We start from the raw sequence: 27,283 nt of genomic DNA on the forward strand, positions 1-27,283 counted from the left end.
GATAAGCAGAGAGTCAGAGGCAACACATTCACACATCCTGCCTTGCACAGCAATTGATCGATGCCATAGATTTAAAGTTATTATTATTATTATTATTATTATCATTATTACCGCTGCAACATCACATGAATGGTACCGTGTGTCTAGAGTGAGTTATAACTGTCAGTGAACACAAACAATATTAATTTGTACATCAACAAGGTGCTTTATGAACTTCAAATGTAAGTGCTGTTATTAACAGATTCAGTTGAATGTAAAAACATAAAATAAAAGAAATAATATATATTTATTTACATAGCCACCATGTTACAATATTCCTCCTTATTTCTATACATACTTTTGGGCTGTTACTGCTGCTACTGTAAACACCTCCATGTCCAAGGCCAGTAGCAGTTCTGCTAGAGCTGTAAAAATAAGAAAAACCCTCAGTATAAAATCATACTGACATAATAATAATAGTAATTATAGATGAGTGAATACTTACTGGAATCACTGTTATTATATCGCTAATGCTTCTTGTGTGGTGGGACACAGTACTGACATTTTAAAAAGGGTATACAATTCTAGCAAACATGGATTCCAAAGAGGTGATTCATCTTCTTGCCATTCTGTTGCATTGCCATTATTTATGCTTCTCGGTTATTATATATTTCCATGCTTGATGCATAAAGCTGTGAGCATGTTTTTCTGATAGATATTCACAACAAACAGACGTCTTAAATTCTCCTTTCCTCAAAGCAAGCGCCTTGGCATTTGTTGTATGTGCTAACATCAAAGAATTGACTGCTCTCATGCCAGCGTCATGTATTTTAATAGTATCGCATATAATAAGTTATTCTCGTAACGTCATAATCGCAGGTTTCGCCGTCTCACAGCTTCTTTACAATATAGCGATGGGAAAGCTGCACTGCATTCAGACTGAAATTGATCGAAGGGTGGAGAGCATGAATGGCGTTGGCAGGCAGCTTGATGACATCGATGAAAGAGGTTGCTGGGGTTGGGTTGGGAGGCAGTGGGTGAGGGGGAGAGGTGTTCTTAATAGGGCGGTGATGTGATGATGTCGGGAATCCCAAAATACGATGATACAGAACTGCTGATGGATGTTGAGCCAACAGTTAAGCCCAGAAACTGCAGAGGCCCATTACTACCACTGCCAAGCCTACGATCTAAGTTAACCAAATAATGCAGAGAACAGCCAAAACTCCAATATTAATTTGTTTTATTACTTAATGACTAGTTTGGAGCCTAAACTCATTATCAAATTATGTTAAAAGAAACAGATACCAAATACTAAGCGCTTTGTGCATAACAAACCGTTGCCACGGTACAAAGATAACTGATGAAAACTGGTACATACCAACAAGCTATGCAATAGCATACAACAGTCACATGAATTTGTGTTGTATTATAATTAGTATAAAACAGTGCAGTGCTGAACTTCACTCAACTAACTGGGACATCAAAGTGTGGAAGATATTAGAATGATTACGACAGGGGCTCTTATCAGATATGCGCAACTTCGTTTTACATTTTTTTTCCTTTGCTCAGTCTTTTATAAAACTCTTCCGCGCAGTTGTGTACAGCATAACAAAAGACATATTTCAACCACACCCAAAAATCTTTACGAACAGACATTTAAGTTACAATTTGTGACGGAAGGAAGAAATAGCCTGTACACCATCATGCCAGCGCCACACTCGAAAAATCGATGAAACAAATTTTGAACGTCTCGACGAATCTACTAACACAAAAACAAATTTTCAGAACACCAAAAAATTGAATAACAGACAAATTTAAAAGACAACTTAGTACGACATAGAAAGACAGGAAAGTCCGTGATGAATAAAACCACACAGTCTGGTATAAAACAATTACGTGGAATAGAACGTGCAACAGAGGTAGGCCTACATCTGCCTTTAAAATCATATTAACAGAACCCCATACGCACAAAAAGAGCTTGTATTCATAAACATTGTAAATTATCATACATAAAGGTAAGGTCTTTTTCACAGTGTGGAACTCGAGTCTTCCGCCTCCCAAAAAATGACTGTAGGGCAGAAATCAATAATAAGACATTATAATATTAATATAACAACATATTTCTAACAAAACTGTACAGAAGTGCTTCACCGGTAAAAGATAGCTACATGAATATAAAAACTGAGGACGCCGAAAGTTGTAAAGGCTAGTTTCTGTATCATATTGATTACGAACCTAAAATACAATACTCTCACATAAGTTAGGTTACCTAGTTTCAGAAATAAAACTGATAATATTCTCTCGTGGCAAGCGTACTTTCGGCATGTGAATTAAGACAATCAACCAAACTAATGGACCATGTGAATGGATATGTATCACGTTACAGATCCTCCTGAGGAGTGGTAGCGTAAAGTGCAGCACTAATCTGACTTGTCATGAAGCCGAAATTATGAATGGACTGATAGCTGTGCGAATAAGCGAAAGTAACCAACACAGTGGCTTAGAGAAGCTCTTAAAATTTTCACAGTCGAGGTTGATGTTGCATATTAGTTCATAGAGCGAATACATTTATTTGTGTGGTACTCTGTGCTTCTGTGAGCCAGTGCATCGGTTACTGTTTCTTATTCGCATAGCTCTCAATACATTCACAACCTCGGCTTTAAATTCGGTTCTCCTACACCCCCCCCCCCCCAATTACCCCTCTCGCTTCAGACATGCATAAGAAGAATGTACGAGATCTGAAAGAGTAACTATATCTACATCTACATAGATCTCTGCAAGCCACCATACAGCGCGAGCCAGAGGATACCCTTTACAGCTACTAGTCACTTCCTTTCGTGTTCCACCTACAAATAGAGGGAGGGAAAAACGACTATCTGTAAGCCTCCATGTGAGTCGCAGTTTCTCATATCTTATCTTCGTGGTTCTAACACGCAATATATGTTGGCGACAGTAAAATTGTTCTGCAGTGAGCTTTAAACTCTGGTTCTCTGGTTCTCAGAATTTTCTGAGTAGTGTTCCTCGAAAAGAACGTCGCCTTCCCTAGACGACTTCCCACTTGAATTCTCAAAGCATCTCCGTAACACTCGTTTGTTGTTCGAACCTGCTGGTAGCAAACCTAGCACCCTATTCTGAACTACTCCTCTATTCCGACTTGGTACGGATTCCAAACACTCGAGCAGTATGCAAGAATAGGTCGCACCAGCGTCCTGTAAGTAGTCTCTTTTACAGATTAAGTCGACCATTCACATTACCTACCACAGTCCTCATATGATAGTCCCATTTCATATTGCTTTGCAACTTTATGCCCAGGTATTTAAAAGACATGACTGTGTCAATCACGATACGACTAAAGCTGTATCCGAAAATTACATATACCTAATGTAAAGAAACAGAAACGAAACGTAAATAAGGTGCAAAATCATATTTAATATAGAGTGTGAAGCTACAAAGGTTTCCCTCGTGGCTTTTGCATCTTAACAGCTGCTCTTATTTTTTAAATCTGTCACGTTCACGGGAAGTCGTGTTTGAGCGTTCATTGAAAGTGAGTGAACGTATAGGTCATATCGACATCAGTACTACCTGTCCGTTGCAGAACCATAGAATAGCCGGCCGCAGTGGCCGTGCGGTTCTAGGCGCTTCAGTTCGGAACCGCGAGACTGCTACGGTCGCAGGTTCGAGTCCTGCCTCGGGCATGGATGTGTGGGGCGTCCTTAGTTTAGTTAAGTAGTTCTAAGTTCTAGGGGAGGCGCCACCTGGGGGAGGTGTGTTACCTTCCGAAACTGGGTTAAAACCACCAGGAGACCCTCTGATTCCTGGGAATCTTCAGATTTCTGAAGTGCTCTGTGGCTCGGAGGAACCTGAGTGGGGCGGGGACCGCAATGTCCTATCCCGTGGCCTTGACGTGGCCCCAGCGCTCAGTAGCCCCCTAGATGGGGTGAAGCTAACACGGGAAGGGCCGTCCATGCATGACGTTAAAAGGCTAGCCCTTAACTGGGTGCAATCCTCACCGATCCGCACTGGCCCACTGTGAATTATCAAAAGCGGTGGGTGAGACATGGTCGGCCATGATCCCCCAGTACGTGTGGAGGCCCTCCGGGGAACGTAACTCGGGTTTGAGTGCCGCACCGTCTCGATGATGTCAAACTCAACAACATAAGACCTGGGCCATTCCATCATTCTCTCAACATCATCACAATTTCATACCATCTCCAGGCTGTGGAAAGGTGAGGGTTGTCGTTGTGTCAAGGAAGGACGTTAAACTCCCGTCAAGATAGGACGTTAAACGCCCCCAACCCGAGGCGAAAGCAAAGGGTGCATGGCGCAGGGGAAGCTGCGTTACGAGAGACACACCATCTGTCTCTCTTGAGTCGAGCTTGGCAGCTGGGCGAGGGCATGACGGTAAGTCAAACGACGATCCTGGAGCCCTGCAGCCCAGGTGCTGTAGCTCCTCACGCCCTGGACGACGTTAAAGGTCTCCCACCCCAAAGCGACAGCAAAGGGTGCATGGCGCAGGGGGAGCTGCGCAACAGGGGACACCACACCAACTGTGTCCCCACGCCGGTGACTGGTTTGCCGTCGTGGGATCCTGCCCCAAGTCGGCAAGTGTGCTTCGCCACGCCTCTGGTCTTCCGAGGCGTGCTCCGCCAAGCCCAGGAGGTGGTAACACAGCCTGGGTGAGGTTAGATGGGCCCAGACCCCCGAACGACTGCATGACCAGCCCACCACCTGAGTAGGAGTGGGTCCTTGGCCGTCAGGTGGAAGCTTGGGCCAGTAGGGGGCGAAGGGAGGGAGGTGCATCCGCCTCCCCGGAGTGCGGGGTATATTTGCCGGTGCGAGATAGGTGATATCGGAGGTGGTAGTTATCGAAGAGGACCAGTGCGCTGGAAACGGCGCGCTGAACCTGGCAGCTCTGAGGGGTCCTTGGTCTAGGGGCGAGGCCGGTGGACGAGCTGCACTTAGTCCCCCCCCATGCCAGAGGAGCCGGTCCGGGGCAAGAGACGTGGCTCCCAATTTTTTCGCTTGTCAAACTGAAATGATGGCTACAGATGAGACAAGCGAATCGAGTGCACCCACGAGGGCTTCTATGCTAGCTGATTTCTCGCCACAAGATTGCTTGAATCAAGCGACGGAGGAAAGCACTATAGAACGATTGATGAGGTTAAGCCAATTCATTGACCAAAATGTCAAGAATGGTAAAATTAGTCAAGCAGCCGATCAAACAATCAAAAATGAGCTGGCGGCATGGTCAATTGCTAGCGCCAAATTAGAGGGCAGAATAGAGGAGCTAGAGAAAGAAAATGATAGGCTCCGGAAGCAACCAACAAAGTCATGGGCCGGTGTTGTTGCGCAAGCGGCAACAAAGCCCCAATCTACCAAGGACACGATTGCGAAAGTGTCAAAACGACCTGACACAGCAGTCTTTTTGCGACCACTCCCCGGACAGGACATTAAGAAAGTTCAGGAGGTTTTTGCAACCACAGTAAATCCAGCCAAAGACAAGATTAAGATTAACAGAGTCAAGGCAACCAAAAATGTAGTCATTGTAGATGTTGCCGCAGAAGAGGATAAAGACAAGATACTGGCAAACCAGGAACTTTTCAAGTCAGTCCAATGCGAGCCCCCACGAAAGAGGAACCCACTGGTCATCCTATATGATGTTCCAGTTTCACTAACTAATGAAGACCTTTGTGACACTCTGTACCAACAGAATCTAGATGACATGGACATTGAGACTTTTATGAAAGACTTTAAGTTAAGATTCAGGACAGGACCGAGGGATCGAGATGTAGTCCACCATGTGGCGGAGGTCTCAGGGGCTCCTTGGAAAAGATTGACAACTTTGGGCAAGGTGTATATAGGCTTTCATGCCATAAATGTCAAGGATTTCCTGGTGGTACCTCGTTGCCACAACTGTGCAGATATTGATCATATACATAAAAATTGCACTAGGAAGCCGGCTTGCTCCAGGTGTGGTTCTGAAGATCATCTAAGAAAAAACTGCAGCAAAACAAGCGTTTGTGTGCCATGTACATGTAGAGGAAAAAAGTCCTGCGGGGCATCTGGCAGAAACTGCCCAACCTACAAGATGTTAGAACAGCGCTTAATAGCCAGAACTGATTTTGGCTGACGCTATAAACCAAAGCAGGACAGCTAAGAAAAGAAAATCCCCTAACAAACAAAGAAGAGATGCTGAAAGAGCACGAAAATTTAAAGAATTCATAAATCGAACACAGAACACCAAGGAACAAGAAATAACCATGAGAAGTGTAAGTACACAAACAGAACCAGTAGATGAAGCAGACAAACAAAAAACTCCCATAAAAAATACAACCAGACAGCCTGAACCTGTAAATTATGATCCTCCAGTTGTCACTTCCACACTCAACCCTGAAGCGGCAAACTTTGTCGCCCGATCGGTAACAACAAGTCAACCCCCCACAACAACACTAAGCACCCACACGCCACCTAATGACTCAAGACCCCACGACACAAACACCACCATCCTCACACAAGACGACACCCCTAAAGTAATCAAATGGTTCAAATGGCTCTGAGCACTATGGGACTTAACAGCTGTGGTCATCAGTCCCCTAGAACTTAGAACTACTTAAACCTAACTAACCTAAGGATATCACACACATTCATGCCCGAGGCAGGATTCGAACCTGCGACCGTAGCAGTCGCGCGGTTCCGGACTGCGTGCCTAGAACCGTGAGACCCCTAAAGTAATCCTACCGGATAGCTCTGTAACAAGCACAACACAACTGGACGCAACAACATTAAGACCCATAGGAGTAGACCCTAGGAGAATCTATCCAAACTTAGAATTCGCTATGCAGCTTTCCCGCCTGGAGCAGCCGGCCATCCTCACTACAGCACTTCGGCACGTCGTACATGTAGGGCATAAATATGGAAGAAGGGTCACCTTCTCCACAGTGGAGGCCGTAGACAGAATACAGCTGAGGTCAATAAACCTTCCCACCGAATTCGGAGCCCTGCGTGACTTACTTAAAAAAGTGTTTGAAAGGAGAGGGAAAAGATTTGAGATGGACGAAATATATGCACAGTCTGTCCTGGCCAATGGGCGAATAGCATCAGACTGGAGCAAACCATGGCCCGAATGTAATTTCCATACATATTTCCCATAATGTCACAAAAAATTGTAATCGGACAGATTAACACCCACAATAGTCGCCTTGTCATGCAGGAGCTGCGAAGGATAGTGGAGGAGCTGAGACTGGACGTAATCTGCCTACAGGAACCATACTCTCGGGCTGGGCAAATCCCCTTCATGTCAGCCTCCTGGCAAGTCATTTCCACTGGGGAAGACCCCCAAGCAGTAGTAATCATCACAAATAAAGGGCTGAGAGCAACAACAATAAAGCAGCTGTCAAACAGCCACTGTAACGCCGTGGAAATACAGACGACTCTTGGCCTGGTTTTCATAGTAAATATGTACTTCCAGTACGGAGGGAATTTTGAGGACCACCTAGATCATCTTGCGGAAACGACCACGGCATTACAAGGCAAGAAGGTTATTATCACAGCAGATATGAATGCGAAATCCCCCCTATGGCACAGCGGCACCAGAGACGCAAATGGTGGAAAGGCTGAGGAGTTTATCATGGCCCAGCAGCTTGTTGTGGCCAACAAACCCGGTAATCCCCCCACCTACACAGGTGGAGGCGGATTACGGACCAACATTGATGTCACCCTGGCCACATCTAACATCAGCAGTAACATACAAAGTTGGACAGTGAAGGATCAAGTTACCACAAGTGACCACAATCTTTTTTCAACTCAGTCAAGAAGAGTGCCGCTGGGACCTGGGGTGGGAAACACAGTATAACTTCAATAAAACCAACTGGGAACGCCTGGGTCGAGAGTGTAGTATTCCTCCATTGCCCGAGGGTGACCTGGACGTGGATAGGTACGCCGAGGAACTGGTGGGATCAATGGTTAGGGCGCTAAAAGCTGCTGTTCCAACTAGGAGAAGGGCCGTAGCGGCCTCTCCATCACCACGGACTGCTGACCTCGAACGTCTGCGTCAGTCTGTCCGACGGGCGAGGAGGTACTACCAGCGATGTGCCATCTGGCCGGAAAAACAATACTGGTTGCAGCAATATAGAGAAGCTAAGGAAGCATTCCAGAAAGAACTAAAACAGGTAACAATGAAGAGCTGGGAGGACTATGTACTTAGACAGCTTGAAACTGACCTGTGGGGAGTTCCCTACAAGTTGGTCAGGGAGAAGATAAGGTCCCCAGCGGTCCTCTCCACTCTCAGAGAGGCTGGAAGAACTACAGAGTCCTGGCGGGAGACCGCTGAGGTCCTCCTGAGGACTTTACTTCCAGATGATGAGGAAGATGGTGAAACAGAGACCCAGCAGCAAATCCACAGGGCAGACCAGCAGGAGTACACCTACAATACCCGGGTGTACCCTTTATCTGAAGAAGAAATTGCTGCACAAATAAAATCGCTAAAAAAGGGGAAAGCACCAGGGCCAGATGGTATAGTAGCGGAGGCGGTATAGTTCCTCGCCCCACAGCTGATAGCACCTCTTACAGGGTTATACAATGAATGTCTTAGGACTGGCAAATCCCAAAGATCTGGAAAAGGGCAAATATGGTCATTATTAAGAAGGGCAAGGACAACGATCCCATGGAGCCAAAGTCCTACAGACCAATATGTCTCCTAGACATCATGGGGAAACTGTTAGAGAAGCTGTTGGCTGACAGACTGACCGCACACAGAACTTTGTGCGGGATGAGCGACAGGCAATTCGGCTTTCGGCCGGGGCGATCGGAGTCTGACGCAATCGCCCTGGCGGCTGAAGTCTGTGGCTCTGTCCTGCACAAATACGTGGTCGACATCATGGTGGACATCAGTGGTGCCTTTGACAACCTGTGGTGGCCCTCGCTCTTCTCCCGCTTGCGTGAGAAGGAGTGCCCAGGGCCCCTCTATGGCTGTCTCAGGAGCTATTGTATGGACAGGGAGGTCTGGTTATCATCGCCTAGCGACAAAATAAGCAAGACCATTACGAAGGGGTGTCCCCAGGGCTCCGTACTGGGGCCACTCTTTTGGGACGTAAATGTAGAACCGCTGTTAGAAAACCTACAACTCAGCGAGGACGTGCTAGACGTGATAGCCTATGCTGATGACCTCCTCCTGTTGGTCGGCGGCCGTAGCCGGGAAGAACTTGAACCAAAAGTAGAAAGAGCAATCAACATACTAGCTGAATGGTGTCAACAAGCTAAAATGAAAATTGCACCAAATAAATCAACATACCTCCTCTTAAAAGGCAGTCTGGTCAGGAATCCCACAGTAAGAATTGATGGTATACCAGTTCTTCGGCGTTGCGAAGCGCGATATCTTGGAGTTATTATTGATGAAAAATGGAACTACACATCTCATATCGAAACCATTACACTACGCGCAATAGAAACCCTGAACAACCTCATCAACATTGGTCATAAAAGATTTCACCTGCCACCTGCTCTCATCAAATTATACCACAACAGCATCCTATCATCAATAGTAGGTTATGCGTGTGGGGTCTGGGCTCACAGGCTCACGAAGGTGATGCCGGCCATGACCGTGAGAAGGGTGCAAAGAAACATGATAATGCAGTGCCTACAGAATGACACCTGGGGGGGCTCTATTGGTGCTAATGGGATTATGCCCATTAGACATAAAAATAAGGGAACAGGCAGCATGGTGCTGGGTCACCAAGGGAAAGATAGATAAGACAAGGGACATATTGGGGGTTCAGGTAGGAAATAAACCTGCCATAAAAAGATGGGGGGAGGAGTTATGGCAAACATCTTGGGAGAACGAAGAAACTGGTAGAAGGGTCTTTCAGCTGCTGCCAAACATCAAGGAGCGACTTGGGATGACCTACTTCGAGCCAAGCAGGGGACTATTGCACTTTCTCACGGGACATGGACCATATCCGACATATCTATGTCGGTTTGGAAAAAGAGCTACACCAGCGTGCGACTGTGGCGCTCAAGACGGAACACCTGAGCACATCATCTATGACTGCCTGCTATATGATGATATGGCGCATGACCTGCGAACGCAATTACCCGATCATGACACTTATGCCCTAATACGACGTGCCGATGCCTTCAGTATCCTCAACACATTGGCAAACGAGGTATCACATAAGGTTTTGCGAGAATTCTTAAGAAACCAAGAAAGACGATATTGAACCGGAATAGACTGAGATGTACTCGCCATACCGCCGGGTGCGGAGCAGGCCAGTCTCCCCTGACTGGAATCCGCTGCACTACTGGACCAGGACAGCGAGTGCATCACCCACCAGACTACGACTACTGCACTCAACTTAGACATAGAACCAATTACATTAGTAGTAGTAGTAGTAGACTTAGAACACTAACAACACTAACAAGTAGGGACTGCAGCGACAATACAGACTTGGCCAGCCCAGTGCCAGGGGCACGCTCACATGGGTTTAGCTCAGTGAGCAGGCCTAATAACAGTAGGTTTGTAACACCAACTGGCACACCTGTAATCGCTGCAGAACACAACAGAATAGTAGGATAGTCCAATAGATTAACCTTGTCCACAAGTTAGCCAGTTACAATAAAAAAGTAGAACTTGCTGTATTTTAGTAGTAATATAATACATAGACCCACTAATTATTGAAGTGGTGGGTTATTTTTGTATTTCTCATATAGTTGTAATGTACTGTGTTAATAAAGATTTAAAAAAAAAGCTCTAGGGGACTGATGACCTCAGATGTTAAGTCCCATACTGCTCAGAGCCATTTGAACCATTTAAACCATAGAATATAAGACATTCTTCGATACATAGGAGACAGCACGGACGGTGAATGTTCAGTTCAGCCTCGAGCGCCGAGCGGGAAGGTTCTTGTTTATTTAACTTGCCGCAGCGTGCTTGTGTGGAAGTTTTCCTCATTAGAGTTGTTCTGTCTGCCGAGTGATTCATAGCGCCTCTGCTACGCCTTACTGTCTGTTTGTCTTCGTCTATTTGCAGTGGCGTCGGCCGCTCCACTATGGCTACCATGGTTTCCACTTGTGTTCCACGAAAAGGTACTGTGTGCTTCACTTCCGCTAAAACAACGCTACATATGCAGCCCGGGTCTCTAGAAATCCACCAATGGCTTGTCCATACAATTCATGTGAACTCTGACCAGATCACACCCCTTATTTTGATGCAGACGAGTATGTGTTTTACGTGAAATTTATGGATTCCCTTTATGTTGAAAGATTATTGTCACGGCATGGTTCTCAAGTCCCGTTCAAGCATCGCGATAGCCGGCCGGTGTGGCCGAGCGGTTCTAGGTGCTTCAGTCTGGAACCGCGCGACCGCTACGGTCGCAGGTTCGCTGCCTCGGGCATGGATGTATGTGATATCCTTAGGTTAGTTAGGTTTAAGTAGTTCTAAGTGCTAGGGGACTTTTGACCTCAGATGTTAAGTCCCATAGTGCTCAGAGTCATTTGAACCAAGCCAAGCATCGCGATAATTCCGTTAGTATGGTGTCACTCGCAGAAGGTAAAACTGACTGTACCAATTACCAATGTCCGAGCGTTCAACCTCCCGCCGGCGGGTGGTGACAACTTTCTAAAGGACATATTGACTCCTTATGGTAACGTGAAAAACGTCCGTCATGATCGTTGGACTACGCAACACAGATTAGTGTTATAGTGGAATCCGTTCCGTGGAAATGCATTTTAAACGCAATATTCCATTACATTTACTAGTGTGTGGTTATCGCGTCGTGTGATGTATACTGGTCAGGAACCTGCTTCCTGCGTAATGAAAGTGGACACGTTCTGTCTAATTGCCCGCGGAAGGTTTTTGTGTTAAAGCCGTCACTAACGCAGCGCTGCAAATTGACGGTTGCTGATATTATTCCTTTCACTTCCAACGTCGGACCTATTTCGGCTTCAGATCATAAGGAACAATAAACCATTTCCGATAATTTCCGCCTTTACCTCCGATACAGGTTCAGAATCCTATTGCCCCTAGGATAGAACTCGTAACAGTGACAAACAAGCATCGTCGCACTCAAGATGGTGAGAGTTCCTTCTGCCCCAACCCCCTCCGCATCGATTGTATCCCCTGCTCCTCTCGATGCTACGATACCTCCCATCAATGTTTCGGTGAATGGCAAAGAAGTTATCTCCAGCATCCTCTTGCTAGCGAAGTGGCTCCTCCTGAGATGGTTGTGTGTGTAGAGGGAACGGATTCCCCACCCCCTTCTTTCTTGTGTCCTCCGTTACAGTCTGAGTCAACGCAATGTCCTACTGCTCCTGAGGCTTCAGACGCTGGCGGTTTCCCGAATTTGGCGCCTACAAAAACTCCTGAGCGGAACAAATTAGCGACCAAGTATCATTGTTGTATTGGTAGTTCCACAGAATGCTCCCGCCTTAGTGACTGGACCTGCAGTACATGGCCCTTGTTCTGAGGGGCAGGAGACTGTGCCTACAGCCCCTCACACACCCCCGTCTGCAGAGGCCGCCATGCCACGAAGCCGACAGAAACAGCGTATACAACCTAACCGTGCGGTGGCACGTAAGAAATCTAAGAAACAAGGTCGTGATGATGGGGCTCCGTTCTCCGGATGTCTGATTCACCTGTGGACTCCGCAACGGAGCTTGACGCTCAGCTGGCTACCTAATTCTGCTCCGTATGTTCCGTACTTCCCTGTATAGCTGTATTCAATGACTCAGGCCAACCCGTTCCTTTTGTTAAATGTTAATAGTTTGGAATCAGAATTGTGATTGGCTTCGTTGCGTCACTTCATTTATGATTCATGTGCGGACGTAGTCTTATTTCAGGAGGTGTTATAGTAATTTCTCCTTACCTGGTTTTCGTATGATCTTTAACGTAGCATCCGAATGTTCTACTGAGGCAGCCTTATTCTTTTGCGAAGGCATTCCCATAGCTGGGGTGAAAATGTTGGATTCTGGCAGGGGCATAGGCTGTCAGCCTTTTAATCTTGCCTTGGCTCTTTTACATGCACCGGTTGCACAGTGGATCGTTCGCGTTTTTATAAAGAGGATATTATTTATGTGTTGCGTATGAGTCCTCCGGGTATTCTGTTGGATGGTGATTTTAAATTTGTATTGCGTCATGCGGATCAGTCTTCTAATTTTAATTTCCCTATTGAATTACATGAATTGGTCCGCTCTGTACGCCTCAAAGAAGTCTGGATATGTAAATACCCGACGTTAGTTAAATTTACCCACTTTACTGCGACTTCTAATAGCAGATAAGATACTTATCAGACAGCCTGAGCGATTGCATTCTTAATGTTGAGGTCATCCCAGCTCCTTTTACGGATCACTGTGCTGTGGCCACAACTTTCAATCTTGAACAGCAACCATTCAAATTGTTTTACACTCCGTGGATGTTAAACGTCGCTCATCTAGTTGACCTCACTCTCGGTGACGTGATGCGAGCCGTGTGGAAGCGTACTCTACGGTCCAATGGGTAACACTCTTCCACCCTTAACTGATGGACACAGCTAGAAAAACTGAGGCTCAGGCAAACTTTGATACTTCTTTGTGCTGCCAAGGCGCCAGACTTTCGGAGAACTTACGAATATTACTATTCCATCCTGCGTGAGCTTAATGTTGCTTCGGATCACGCCCCTCTGAAAATTGTGAATCTTAGGCGAGTAAAGGCAAAATGGTTGGCCTTGAAGAGAATACAAATCTAAGGTTTGAAAATCCGTTCGAAGCGGAGTTCATTGGCGACGGAAGAACTGGCTTCGTTATATTATTTTCTTCGGCATCAGACCGATGGCCGACGAGCTTGCATTCATTCTCTCACAACAAGTGATGGACGTATCGTTATGACGCAAGCTGATATAGTGCGTATCTTACACCAGTACTATGTAGACACCTACGACATCGATGAGTCCAATGAAACCTTTTACCACCCACTTGTCAGCATCTTGGATACGACAATTACACCTGAACATAATGCAACGCTCTTAGCTGCCTTTCAGCCTGAGGAAGTTTACAAACTTAATGTGGGATTGCCTTCTCAAAAGCCCCCGGGTCTACATGGACTTCCAAAGGAATTTTACGTGTGCTTTTGGCAGTTGTTAAGTGGTACCTTTACCTCCCTTTTCAATGAAATGTTACAGGGAAGAGTAGTGCCGACCTCACTCAAAGTGGGAAAAATTGTCTAATTCCGAAACGCACTGGACCGGCTGCTCCTGAAAGCTTTTGCCCACTTCCTTGGTTAAACTTTGATTAGGCTGGTCCTGGCGGAGGTTCGAGTCCTCCCTCGGGCATGGATGTCTGTGTTTGTCCTTAGGACAATTTAGGTTAAGTAGTATGTAAGCTTAGGGACTGACGACCTTAGCAGTTAAGTCCCATAAGATTTCACACATAGTTAATAAACTTTGATTATAAGACTGTGGCGAGGGCAGTTAATTTTAGGATGTCAGATCTGATGGAGACAATTGTTGCAAAACATCAAGGCCTGTAGTCGAGTGTCGCGACGTGGTTTCAGTTGCTGTTGTAAAGTCCGTCCCTTGTGCACTTGGTCTTCCAGACTTCAATAAGGCATTTGATCGTGTTAATCACGACTTCTTGCTTCAGATTCTGAAGGTAGTTGGTTTCACTGTTGAAACACTACGAGTGCTCTCAAATCTGTTTACGGGTATTTCGGCTTCGGTTGTTGTCAATGGCCAACTGACGCCCTCAATAAATTTCCGTAGGGGAGTGCCTCAAGGAAGCCCGCTGTCAGTAACTTTGTTTGTGTTGTCTCTGGAGCCACTACTTCGGATGCTAGCACCCCAGCTGACAGGTCGGACGCTTTCCGGAGGGACTATAGTTATTCGTGCATACGCGGATGACGTGATGGTTCTACTTCGCAATCCTGCTGAGGTACCTCGACTGAAGGCTGTAGTCGATGGTTTTTGTAGGAGTTCAGGTGCAAAACGTAATGAAGGGAAATGCAAGCATCTTCCCTTGCAAGGTTTTGATGACGCGGTTGTTCCATGGGTTACTGCGGTGGATCGGCATACGTCTCTCGGTATCATCATTGATCGTTGTCCACTCAAAGCGGCGGCGCTCAACTGGAAGTCTGTTACGGAAAAAATTCAGGGGGCGATACTAGAGCATGAAAGGCGTTCTCTTACTCTTCTCCAGGAAATCCGAATACTGGATACATAGGTCTTATGCAAAGCTTATTGTGTGGCCCAAGTTTATTCGCTTCGCTCGATGACGGCGAAGAAAAACTACAATTGTCTGGTCGTTTCTTATGCAAAAGACATGTTTTTCGCTTACGGTATGAGGTGATCATGAAGCCTCGTTCCTTTGGGGGGCTGGACCTGACTGATATATGAAGGAAGGTGCAGATGCTGTATCGGCGTCGTACTGTTTTGACGATGACTCAAGAAACTCACACATTCACGTCTCCTTTATTTCTCTGTGTCCGTCCTACTAGTCTTGATCCCCCTATTGATGATGGTCGCATGAACTACAAGTTAAAACACATTTCTGACTTCTGTCTTACGGTGAGCTATTTAGGGGCTGACATACACTCCTGGAAATGGAAAAAAGAACACATTGACACCGGTGTGTCAGACCCACCATACTTGCTCCGGACACTGCGAGAGGGCTGTACAAGCAATGATCACACGCACGGCACAGCGGACACACCAGGAACCGCGGTGTTGGCCGTCGAATGGCGCTAGCTGCGCAGCATTTGTGCACCGCCGCCGTCAGTGTCAGCCAGTTTGCCGTGGCATACGGAGCTCCATCGCAGTCTTTAACACTGGTAGCATGCCGCGACAGCGTGGACGTGAACCGTATGTGCAGTTGACGGACTTTGAGCGAGAGCGTATAGTGGGCATGCGGGCGGCCGGGTGGACGTACCGCCGAATTGCTCAACACGTGGGGCGTGAGGTCTCCACAGTACATCGATGTTGTCTTCAGTGGTCGGCGGAAGGTGCACGTGCCCGTCGACCTGGGACCGGACCACAGCGACGCACGGATGCACGCCAAGACCGTAGGATCCTACGCAGTGCCGTAGGGGACCGCACCGCCACTTCCCAGCAAATTAGGGACACTGTTGCTCCTGGGGTATCGACGAGGACCATTCGCAACCGTCTCCATGAAGCTCGGCTACGGTCCCGCACATCGTTAAGCCGTCTTCCGCTCACGCCCCAACATCGTGCAGCCCGCCTCCAGTGGTGTCGCGACAGGCGTGAATGGAGGGACGAATGGAGACGTGTCGTCTTCAGCGATGAGAGTCGCTTCTGCCTTGGTGCCAATGATGGTCGTATGCGTGTTTGGCGCCGTGCAGGTGAGCGCCACAATCAGGACTGCATACGACCGAGGCACACAGGGCCAACACCCGGCATCATGGTGTGGGGAGCGATCTCCTACACTGGCCGTACACCACTGGTGATCGTCGAGGGGACACTGAATAGTGCACGGTACATCCAAACCGTCATCGAACCCATCGTTCTACCATTCCTAGACCGGCAAGGAAACTTGCTGTTCCAACAGGACAATGCACGTCCGCATGTATCCCGTGCCACCCAACGTGCTCTAGAAGGTGTACGTCAACTACCCTGGCCAGCAAGATCTCCGGATCTGTCCCCCATTGAGCATGTTTGGGACTGGATGAAGCGTCGTCTCACGCGGTCTGCAAGTCCAGCACGAACGCTGGTCCAACTGAGGCGCCAGGTGGAAATGGCATGGCAAGCCGTTCCACAGGACTACATCCAGCATCTCTACGGTCGTCTCCATGGGAGAATAGCAGCCTGCATTGCTGCGAAAGGTGGATATACACTGTACTAGTGCCGACATTGTGCATGCTCTGTTGCCTGTGTCTATGTGCCTGTGGTTCTGTCAGTGTGATCATGTGATGTATCTGACCCCCGGAATGTGTCAATAAAGTTCCCCTTCCTGGGACAATGAATTCACGGTGTTCTTATTTCAATTTCCAGGAGTGTATTATGGAGGCCTGTCCTCACCAAGAAATTCCTAAAGACTCGTTGGGAAGCAGTCCCTTACTTGAACCTCGTTGAAAGAGAATCGCCGCAAACAGCCTGGACAACAGTTTGGTTCAATATCAGTCTTCCGATTTTGCCGATGCGCGTAGCGTCCTCATGGTATAAGGTAGTAAATAACATGATTCCAATGAACGTGTGACTATTCGTTATTGGGCTTAGTGACACGGATTCATGTAGTCGTTGTACGTCTCCCGATACGATACGACATCGCTTTACTTATGAAGGTCATATCGCAAACTGGTCTTGGATCAGGACACGACTGGCCTTCTTTACTCGATCTTCTGAGACTGCATACACTACGGACATCATATTGCGCCCAGATTCTTCTTCCTATACACAGTCTAAAACCCATACCTTTATGTGGTTGCTGTGACACTTCGTTCATTATGTTGTAGAAGGCGAGGGGGGAGATCATATGAACTTCGTGCAGTACACGATCACTGCCTATTGGATATTCTTGCGAATGCCTCGATATCGAGACCTCTTCACCAACATGTTGAATCTTGTTTTCCGTCGGTAAGGTGTTGGTTAATTTAATTTTTCTGATGATAAGTGTTTTTCTTTGTTATGTATGTTCCCACCTGATTTTCTTCAGCTCGTCCTCTCCTGGTCTCCCTGTTCGTTTTGTTTTGTGTTTTGACTCACCATCGCTCCAGTTCTATTGTCAAATGTGTATAGATGAAGTATAGATATACATGAGCATATACTATCCTTGCTATCAAATTGGGATTCTTCTTAGTTTGCTATTTAGAATGTAATCTTGTTTCGTTTTCCTTATATTTTTAGATTCTATTACAAACTATAAAAATATATAAAAACACAGAACAAAAAAATTAAAAAAATACTAAAAACCATATAAAATAATTGCTGATACATACTATGTGAGCTTGGTGGTGGTTTGTCGGCTATGTTATCGTTTCCTTCCTTTCTCCTTTTATTTATTATTCTGTTGTCATAACTAATTTTTTCTCCCATTTGTAGCTTATATTACATGATGATTTGACTATGGTCTACTGAAGTGTCATGATAGTACAAAGTCATTCTGATAATAAAAAAAAAAACCAAATGCGTCCCTAGAAAACGTATTCCACGAAAGATTTTTTGAAGCAAGGCAAGCAGCATATTGCAGTTTTGTACAGAAAAGTGTCACCCTGCGTTACTGTAACAAAATGCACTGCTAATCTCATCTGATCTACCTACTTGTTTATAATGTACATTATTTTCATCACATGCACAAAAACGTGAAATGCGAGAAGAAGCCTCATCCACAGCTGTAGACCCCGTGTGCATGTAAAATTGACAGACAACATGCCTGTAAATATTCGATACGCAATTTATTAGAAGTGCATTGCAGGTAATATGGCGTGAGCCTCATATGTAGACATACCGAAACAAAAATTAAAAAAAAAGAGTCAAGAAAATTTAGCACTAAATATCCATACTGGAGTATTAAAGAAGACCTAGCACAAATGAGGATTTTGCAGAAACAGGAGAGCAGCCATTCCATCCGAAGTCCTGAGCACATCTTTCATCAACATAAAGAAAAAATACTTTACCTGCTTTTCAGAAGCAAAATCGATCTTAGCACAGGATCTACTGCTGAAGGTGAACACTCTCTCTCTCTCTCTCTCTCTCTCTCTCTCTCTCTCTCTCTCTCACACACTCTTTCTATGGACCAGATGATTAGCAAGTTTGGCTAACGATCGATAAGATTATGATAAAATTATTCAATAAAATTACAGGGTTATTACAAATGATTGAAGCGATTTCACAGCTCTACAATAACATTATTATTTGAGATATTTTCACAATGCTTTGCACACACATACAAAAACTCAAAAAGTTTTTTTAGGCATTCACAAAGGTTCGATATGTGCCCCTTTAGTGATTCGGCAGACATAAAGCCGATAATTAAGTTCCTCTCACACTCGGCGCAGCATGTCCCCATCAATGAGTTCGAAAGCATAGTTGATGCGAGCTCGCAGTTCTGGCACTTTTCTTGGTAGAGGAGGTTTAAACACTGAATCTTTCACATAACCCCACAGAAAGAAATCGCATGGGGTTAAGACGGGAGAGCGTGGAGGCCATGACATGAATTGCTGATCATGATCTCCACCACGACCGATCCATCGGTTTTCCAATCTCCTGTTTAAGAAATGCCGAACATCATGATGGAAGTGCGGTGGAGCACCATCCTGTTGAAAGATGAAGTCGGCGCTGTCGGTCTCCAGTTGTGGCATGAGTCAATTTTCGAGCATGTTCAGATACACGTGTCCTGTAACGTTTTTTTCGCAGAAGAAAAAGGGGCTGTCAACTTTAAACCGTGAGATTGCACAAAACACGTTAACTTTTGGTGAATTGCGAATTTGCTGCACGAATGCGTGAGGATTCTCTGTCGACGAATAAAGCAAGCAGGGAGCTAAACGTACCACAGCCGACGGTTTGTAGCAATTGTAAACGGTAAGGCTTCTGCTTTAGCCTTTTCCGTAAGATTTTCCAAACCGTCGGCTGTGGTACGTTTAGCTCCGTGCTTGCTTTATTCGTCGACTTCCGCGGGCTACGCGTGAAACTTGCCTGCACGCGTTCAACCGTTTCTTTGCCCACTGCAAGCCGACCCGTTGATTTCCCCTTACAGAGGCATCCAGAAGCTTTGAACTGCGCATACCATCGCCGAATGGAGTTAGCAGTTGGTGGATCTTTGTTGAACTTCGTCCTGAAGTGTCGTTGCACTGTTGTGACTGACTGATGTGAGTGCATTTCAAGCACGACATACGCTTTCTCGGCTCCTGTCGCCATTTTGTCTCATTGCGCTCTCGAGCGCTCTGGCGGCAGAAACCTGAAGTGCGGCTTCAGCCGAACAAAACTTTATGAGTTTTTCTACGTATCTGTAGTGTGTCGTGACCATGTCAATGAATGGAGCTACAGTGAATTTATGAAATCGCTTCAATCATTTGTAATAGCCCTGTAGTTTTGATCTCAAGTAAGTTATTTATTTCATTCGCTGACGGGTTTCGATCTGTTATACGGGAGCCATAACACTATTTTACCCTGTAAAAAGGGCAGTACAGTTCCATATAGGCCAAAGAACTTAAATAATATCATAAGAACAAAATAATATAAAAGCACTGCTGAAACACCTATGGGGACAGCGGGCGGCAACGGTGAGTGGTAGGCCGCTCTGGAAGTTGAGAAGAACACTGCTGAATAAAGCTCAACCGCTAGTAGTTTTTTTTAATATCGAAAGTTCCGTCCACCATCTATGACATAACGTAGGTAATCGCCAACGTTTGTGAGACATGACTACATTTTGCGGAATCCATTTACAAAAGTAAATACTTATTAGAACATGGTAATACAATAAACAGCTAAGGACGTTTTAAATATCAAGTAGAAGTCGTGAATCACAAAAAGCTCAAAAACAGCGAAGAAATCGGTATTCAATGACAAAGGCTGATTTAAACGTAAACTACCCTCTACAGTGACTTACGGTAGACGTAAACGTAGAGTAGATTCTCGGTATGACATCATCTGGTAACAAAGTAAACGGTACGGCAGTCAACAAGTACTGCCCTCAGTCAAAGATCTTGCAGAGGTACCTGAAGTTACACTCGACATGCATATATTATGCGCACGTACATGTGCAATTAGCTACCTGCTACACCGTTAAGGCTGAGTAGATGTAATGATATCGTTTAAAAGCTCTAGCCACTGTTTACAAGTCAAACAGAAGTATAAAATGTTACAATCTTACTTAAAAATTACAAAATGAGCATATTCGATATACATGTATAAACCAAGAATACAGCTGGCCTCCTGATCTCATGTGAATCTTAGTCAAGAAAGGCCGACAAAACTAATAACGGTAACAACATAATGCAGTTAAAAGGTTGTGTTTAGCTGCTAGGTACTGTATTTACATTATGTAAAATGCAGTAGCCAAAATAGAACACTAAATTCTGTAAGAAGGGGCTTATGAATTAAAATAATATTTGCAAGAAACTCTAAGGATGTAACGTAAATTTTAACATACACACAAAAATATTTTAAATGGTGAGATATTCTAAATATTGAGATTTTTAAATATTAAAAAGCATATGAAGTGAGAAAAGAACAATAAGAATCATCTCATTTTTACACAGTACTTTGAAATTGCACTAACGGATGTCATACAATAATATTTGTTTATTTGAAAACCCAGATATTACCAATAGTGCCAAATATGCTCTTAATTTTTTGCCTCCTGTAGTGTATACAAATATTATGAAAAAGCAACTGCTGCTGAAACAGTAAAGTAAGAGAACAGAAACATAAAATGTAATTTGCAATAAGGTATACTTGTCAGGTTCAAAAATGGTTCAAATGGCTCTGAGCACTATGTGACTTAACTTCTGAGGTCATCAGTCCCCTAGAACTTAGGACTACTTAAACCTAACCTAAGGAAATCACACACATCCATGCCCGACGCGGGATTCGAACCTGCGACCGTAGTGGTCGCGCCGTTTATACTTGTCAGGTCAGACATGTAGTAAGTATGATCTATAAATACAGTTGCGAATAAGGTGTAAGTGTCCTACAATTAGATTAACCAGATGTATGAGAAGCGTAAATTATGGGCAGGTCTGACTTTATACAATGTGTATAATAAAAAGAATAAACTTAAAACATTATTATGTACAATAAAAGTATTTTTTATTAGAAGAAAATTTCGTTCAAATGTAAAAAGACCAAGTGCAATTATAACTCAGCAGAGAAGGTTCTGTGCAAACTTAATCCATCCTGGGAATCGAGAAGCTCAACGATTTTTGCCTGTTTTCGAAACATATACTGGCAAGATACCGATCCTTGAAATTATAAGACCTTACCATAATCTCTGCAGCAGTTTCTCAGACTAGCCCACACATACATAAGAATCAAGCACGGGCCTTCACTCCATGCAATCTATATAAGTAGATATTGAAGCGTTAATAAAATATTTTTATTTACGTCCTAAAACGTGACTATAACTTACATTTTTATGCACGCACAGTGATGTTCATGTATTATGATTTTGACAGATGATCAGTACAACGTATGTTGAAATGGCGGAAGTAGTTTTTGTTTGGTGTAATTATAATTTAACAATTTTCATATTTTTTTACTTTACTTGTACTGTGAAACCTTGCTTCCCGCCGAATTTCATGATTCTGCGTCAACGGAAAATACCCTATAGATTTTAATCAGTGGCTTTGCGAGTTTCAAAATATATGACATAGATTTAAGCTTGATGCAGCATTCTGTTCCAGAGAAAAAGGGGTCTTAATAGATGGACAAAGAGACAGGTGGATAAAAAAGGTAAAATAGTTTTTTTCGTGTGACATAATTACAAATTAACGATTTTCTGATTTGTTCTTTACTTGTACTGTGAAACCTTGCTATTAGTCAAATTTTATGATTAAAGCTCAATGGCGAGTAGCTTACAGGTTTAGACGAGTGAGTCAAAATATGTGACTTAACTGGTCGAATCTTTTGATTGCATTGACTTAGAATCTTAAAATTGTTACACTGCCAAGGGAGCATAGACCATAATGTGTGTCATAAATTCGAATTTGGTACTCCAATCTGCTCACGAGATGAAGGTGTCTTAACAGACAGACCGACAGACAATGAAGCAGTCCTGTGAGGGTCCGGTTTTCATAGACTGCGGCACAGAACCCTATAAACTAGGGAAGAAATAAATGGAAAGTTAACAGACAAAGAAGGAAAATAGTGTGTAAAACATCGAGAAAATCTGTGCTTGATTAAAATACGTAATAGATATAAAGACAACAAGTGATATAATAATAGTAAAATCTATGAACGAGAAGAGCTGAGAATTTTAAACCAATTCATAAAAATATCGAAAAACCTCCTCTAAAGACTAACAGCTCATTAAGGAGAGACGACTGTTACTTTTTATGACGAATATAGATTTCAGGTTCCTGTAAGGAATTAAGTAAAACAGTTTTAGGAACCATGGAGAGAACTTTGAGACTATTAGTAGTAATCTGTCTGTCTGACTTCCGTAATTGCTGTCACAAGTGTTACACATAATTTTACAAACTCTGGAGTTCAGATATAGCGCTACTACGGTTGTCAGTAGTTTCCCTTGACTTATTATGAGAAAGGTTATTCGTTGAAAGGGCTATGGTTAATTCAGTATTTCAGCAGTGTATTAATCTTTTCATGGACATCCCCTAGATAGGCCATTTTAGTAGATCTATAGTTACCTTTAATTGTGGCTTGAACTAGATTTTGATAAGGCATTTTAATTTAGTGAATAGAGCATCAAAATATTCAGTGTCATAGTTATTAGTTGTAGACCTGTTTGATCACGTTCAATCCCTTCTGAATTGCATCTGTTTCTTATGACAGCTTTAGAATCGTAAAATCGGACTGAAGAAGTGCCTTTTATGTCCAAATGATTACCAAGAAGGGGCGTTAAAAACTACATCAGAAGTTATAGGTTTTCTGGGATAGAAAACTGATGTTTACTATTATGATGTAATTGTGCTATCTAGAAAGCTAATGTAGTTGTGGACATCATATTGAACAGTGAAACGCAAATTTAGGTGAATACTGTTAAACACAATTGTCAGGAATTCAATTTGTTTTTGGAAAGTTTTATAGACCATGAGGTTATCATATACGTATCTTTTGTAAAGATGGCTTTACTGTGTGTATCACAGTTACAGTAAAATATTATGTTTCTCAGTAATTAACAAATAAACAGCCTATCAGTGAGTTACCATAGCAAGGCCATCTTTTTGAAAGTAAATTTTCTCGATATATGAAAAAGAGTTGAAGGATAAGTTAATCTTGAGTAACGGAATGACTCCAAAATTTCCCGTATGTTCATGACTTTATGCTTGATGAGGCTATCTTTAATAATTGCAATAGTTTCTGTAATTGGAATAGTGGTGTAAAGCTTGGTAATATCCAGTGATTCAAACGTAACACCAGGAGAAATACTGCCTCTGTAAATTTGTTCAGCTAATCGAGACGCATTTTTTATACAGAAATTTTCCTTGAAGACATAAAAGTTTCCAGAATACTAGTTGATTTTTTGTTTACTTTTTATGATGGACAATTTTTGTTAATGGCAATGGGATGGATGGGAAAATTTATTTGTGCAACTTTATCTGAGACCTTAATTTCAGAACATGTGGACTCATAATCTTAAGAGAACTTCTGTGATTTGGCAGAAAAAGATAATTATTGTCATCATTTAATTCTTTTAAATTTTGTTTGAAACTTTTATATTAGGTCTTTTTCAAATTCTGTGATATCATTTCTGGAAGAAATTGAAAGTCTTAGAAATATAAGCCTGTACATGGACTATAATTAGGATGTTCCCTTCATGTGCTTAGTATAGTAGCGTTTGCAGAGAGCTACACTGTGTGATCAGAAGTGTCCGGACATTTGACTGAAAATGACTTAGAAGTTCGTGGTGCCCTCCATCGGCAATGCTTGAATTCAATATGGTGTTGGCTCAAAGGAGTGCTGTTACTAAGGACAGGTGTTGATGCCGATCGGTGATGCCTTGCACGAAGTCGGCGTTCCATAACATCCCAAAGGTGTTCTATAGGATTCAGGTCAGGACTCTGTGCAGGCCAGTCCATTACAGGGAGGTTACTGTCGTGTAACCACTCCGCCACAGACCGTGCATTATGAACAGGTGCTCGATCGTATTGACATATGCAATCGGCATCCCCGAATTGCTCTTCAAGAGTGGGAAGCAAGAAGGTGCTTAAAACATCAATGTAGGCCTGTGGTGTGATAGTGCCACGCAAAACAAGGGGTGCAAGCCCCTCCATGAAAAACACGACCCCACCGTAGCACCACCGCCTCGGAATCTTACTTTTCGTACTTCACACGCTGGCAGATGACGTTCACCTGTCATTCGCCGTACCCACACCCTGCCATCGGATCGACACATTATGAACCGTGATTCGTCACTCCACACAACTTTTATCCATAGTTCAATCGTCCAATGTTTACGCTCCTTACATCATGCGAGGCGTCGTTTGGCATTTACCGGTATGTGTGCCTTACGAGCAGCCGCTCGACCATGAGATCCAAATTTTCTGACCTCCCTCCTAGCTGTCATAGTATTTGCAGTGGATCCTGATGCAGTTTGCAATTCCTTTGTGATGCTCTTAATAAATGTCTGTCTATTATACATTACGAGTCGCTTCAACCATCGGCGATCTCTGTCAGTCAACAGACTAGGTCGGCCTGTACGCTTTTACGTTGTTCAAAATGGTTCAAATGGCTCTGAGCACTATGGGACTTAACATCTGTGGTCATCAGTCACCTAGAACGTAGAACTACTTAAACCTAACTAACCTAAGGACATCACACACATCCATGCCCGAGGCAGGATTTGAACCTGCGACCGTAACGGTCACGAGGTTCCAGACTGAAGCGCCTAGAGCCGCACGGCCACACCGGCCGACTTTTGTGTTGTACGTGTCCCTTCACGTTTCCACTTCACTATCACATCGGAAACAGTGGACCTAGGGATGTGTAGGAGTGTGGAAATCCCGCGTACATACGTATGATACAAGTGACACCCAACCATCTGGCCACTTTCGAAGTCCGTGAGTTCCACGGAGCGCCCCATTCTGCTCTCTCACGATATGTAATGGGTTCTGAGGTCGCTGATGTGGATTACCTGGCAGTAGGTGGCAGCACAATGCAGCTAATATGAGAAACGTATGTTTTGGGGGTGTTCGCATACTTTTGATCACATAGTGTATGTAAATATGGGCTGACCTTTGTGGTCCATTTTTTTACTTCTTGTGCTATTTATTATTTATACTATTTCCATATTCAAAATATGTTTATATGTATGACAACATTCATGAATCTTTCGAATTTCTTAAAAATGTTATTTAATTTTATGTGTCTCCTATCACGGATTTTAGCATTTTACATTCACTATTACATTTTATGTAATGCCACTGTCTCCTACTGTCACTAATGGTATATCAGCCTACTTTTATATTATGTTATTCTTATGACTGTATTCAAGACCTTTATCCTCTAAGAAAGTGTATTACTTTATTTAACACTGTAAAATGGTCTGATGTTTATTCTGTAATAGACAAACCCACCACCAATTGAAATAAATTACTTACTATGGGATGAAGACTGATTTTATTGAAATAATTTCATGGAAGGAGTCCATCCCATTTCCTTTTAACGTTATTTCCACTGTTCTCTTTAAGTGTGGATCATCACAAGGCAAAGAACCAAGTAATATCAGATGATATCAACAGTGGTATATTCTTGAGCCTATATGATGTATAAAGATCACATGAAACTGAAAGCAGATTATGTGAGGGAAAAGCTTAAATTTGTTGGCAGGTTTCTGTGAAAGTAAAATTTAGTTGTTATGGAAACAACATACGAGACTTCAGGGCAGAAAATTCAGCATTACTGCTCCTTCATTTGAAGTCCCTATCATGCGGTCAAGGAAATCTGAGCTCCTATGTTATAATAATGAAAGACTTAATACGTAGGACATCAGGTGTAGCAAATATGTAAAAACAAAGACTAGGTGTGTTCCCAAAATAAAATGAATACTGGGACAAATGATAATAAACAAAATCAAGAATCAGAACTAAAACCAGGCAAAAAAATTATCAGGACATCGTCAAAATCATTTTGCAGAACTGAAGTTTAATCAAAAATTAGATTACGTCTATGCATAATAATTGTGTCACGTTCTTGTTTCTTAACTATATGAACAAATCTGTAGTTACTGTATATCTATTTCAGCAAGAGGAAATTTCAGCAATATATTAGATTCTTAGAATATCTCACGATGATCATATCGCGATGCCATGTTTCGTTCCATGGAAATACGAGGCCTGTTCAGAAAGTAAGCTCCGATTGATTGCCAAATTGAAACCACAGTGAACATCAGAAATGTTTTACTTGTAACAATTAGCTACACCTTTCAGCTACTTCTCTACGTAGTCGCCGTTCTGACTTAGACTTTTGTCATAGCGTTGTACCAACTTTTCAATAGCCTCATCATAGAAGGCAGCCGCCAGTGCTTTCCGCCAATTCTCCACGCTGGCCTACACCTCGTTGTCTGTGTCAAAATGTTGTCTTCAAAGACAGCGGTTCATGTGACCAGAGATGAAACTCAGGGGGAGACAATTGCGGACTGTATTGTGGGTAATCTAACATTTCCATTTGAAAACTATGCAGGAGCATCTTCATTGCCCCTGCAGAATGCGGCT

General features: G+C 43.7%; 1 protein-coding gene across 1 annotated transcript in view; it reads right to left on the minus strand.

Annotated features, from left to right (window-relative positions):
- Nucleotides 1-267: 267 nt before the first annotated feature.
- LOC126473715 (uncharacterized) overlaps nt 268-27,283 on the minus strand; it is a 115,612-nt gene continuing 88,596 nt past the window's right edge. Inside the window, exon 7 of the transcript XR_007586519.1 lies at nt 268-404. The gene's annotated coding sequence lies outside the window, so the exon portion shown is untranslated. The remainder of the gene's footprint in view (nt 405-27,283) is intronic.

The sequence above is a fragment of the Schistocerca serialis genome, chromosome 4 (genome assembly GCF_023864345.2).
Source record: "Schistocerca serialis cubense isolate TAMUIC-IGC-003099 chromosome 4, iqSchSeri2.2, whole genome shotgun sequence".
NCBI classification, from domain to species: Eukaryota; Metazoa; Arthropoda; class Insecta; order Orthoptera; family Acrididae; genus Schistocerca; species Schistocerca serialis.